The sequence below is a fragment of the Cotesia typhae genome, unplaced genomic scaffold (genome assembly GCF_013202065.1).
Source record: "Cotesia typhae breed Kobodo isofemale line unplaced genomic scaffold, CoteBio_Ctyphae scaffold_45, whole genome shotgun sequence".
Taxonomy (NCBI): domain Eukaryota; kingdom Metazoa; phylum Arthropoda; class Insecta; order Hymenoptera; family Braconidae; genus Cotesia; species Cotesia typhae.
Window position 1 is genome coordinate 2,505,205 of NW_027423777.1, and position 1,691 is coordinate 2,506,895.

The 1,691-nt window shown below is 25.1% G+C and overlaps 1 long non-coding RNA gene across 1 annotated transcript; it reads right to left on the reverse strand.

Moving 5' to 3' along the window:
* Nucleotides 1–617: 617 nt before the first annotated feature.
* On the reverse strand, nucleotides 618–942 carry LOC141536751 (uncharacterized). Its single transcript, XR_012480791.1, has 2 exons — nucleotides 845–942; nucleotides 618–737 (listed from the first exon to the last, which is right to left on the reverse strand). It is a non-coding gene; the product is annotated as an uncharacterized LOC141536751 (long non-coding RNA).
* Between the last annotated feature and the right edge of the window lie 749 nt (nucleotides 943–1,691).

A 1,691-nucleotide genomic window follows, 5' to 3' on the forward strand; every position in this document is an offset into this window, starting at 1 on the left:
TCCGAAAGATTTCGCAAGCTTAACATAATATAATATAACATAAGTTAGTCTTATCCTGAACGCCGCCTCTTCCGCAATCTTTCTTCTTCCAGATCGTATAATGTACAGGGTTTTTGTTGGTCGGCGTTTTTGTTGGCTATTCCGAAAAAATCCACATGCAGATTGCTCTCGTTTAAAGTATCCAATTACGAATGGAGGATGCTAAACGGGCTAAATGATTTTTTTGTGGGCGCCATACGCTTTCTGAGGAATCCGGAGTTCATCTTTATCCTTTTTTCTTATTTGGTTAAGTTTCATCAAAAATATCGTTATACCGAGTTAATTAATAGACGCGAACGCCGACCGATTGTTATTGTTGATAATCATCCGGGATTGAAGGTCTTTACTTGTATGTACCAGCAATTCAAGGATTGAAGTTAATAATTTTTTACTTTTAAATAATTGCGAGGTATTGAAGGCAATCAGTATTATTTTTATTGTTATGGATTTTTATTATTTAATTATATATTTACTGGCTTGCTTCTTGCTTCAAGAGACGGAGATGGATTTTCAAAAATAAGTTACATTTTTTTCGTTAAATTTAAAAATTTTTAATCGACTTAAAAAATTAATATCAATTTTTTTTTAGTAATATTATTTATTAAAATAAATTTTGTTCATATAAATTTTCTTGTCTGACAGTATTTCGGTTTGATGGGTCGACAAAAACCACTGCAGCATTGAGCAGCAGTCATACACTAAAAAAATCAATTAAAAAAATATATAATTAGAGTAATGCTAAAACTATTACACATTTTGATCAAAGATAGCATTGTTGGCTTATAAAAAATATTTAAGTACTTACTCTGTCCCCATCAGCCTTGCATGGTGTTGCTGCTTCAATTTCAATTGCGATGTACATTATCAAAATAATGAAAAATATCACACTCCAAAATTTGAACATTTATGAAATTTTATTCTGTTAAAATTTGTTTAGTTATTTTATTATTTTATAAATTTTGGAAATAATTTTTTAACCATTAAATTAATTAAAAATATTATTATTATTATTATTATTATTATTATTATTATTATTATTATTATTATTACTATTATTATTATTATTGAAAATTTATTTGATATTGTATTGTGTAAAAAATAAATTGAATAAAGATTAAAAAAAATTTTTTTTAATTTATTTTATAATTCGCGGATTTTCGCGGTTTTTTTCGAATTAAAAATTTTTAGGCATATGTGTACTTATTTTAAAGGTAATTTAAAAATCTATGCAATCATATATTTCATAATTTTTTTTTTAAATAAATTCTTTAAAAATTATACTTAATAAAAAAAAAACTCATCAAATACTTACCACAAAATTTCCACAAAAAAAATTAAATAACTTAATCAAAAAAAAAACTTTGAACCGTTTTATAACAATTGAGCCATATGTCGACAATCTACTTCCTTATATAGCATTCTCCGATTTAAAATGTCGCGCAATTTGTCATCACATCATATTGCGTGACAATACATCGACCCTAATTACTGCACACTTAGTTCTGTCAATTCTAAATAATTAGTGTAATTGTTTTTCAATATTCCTTTGCTATTACCTAACAATGAATAGTTAAAAAAAAATACATCCAATTTTAATAAATTTTAATTTTATAATTAAAAAAAAAAAAAAATATAAAATGCGTCTCTTTATA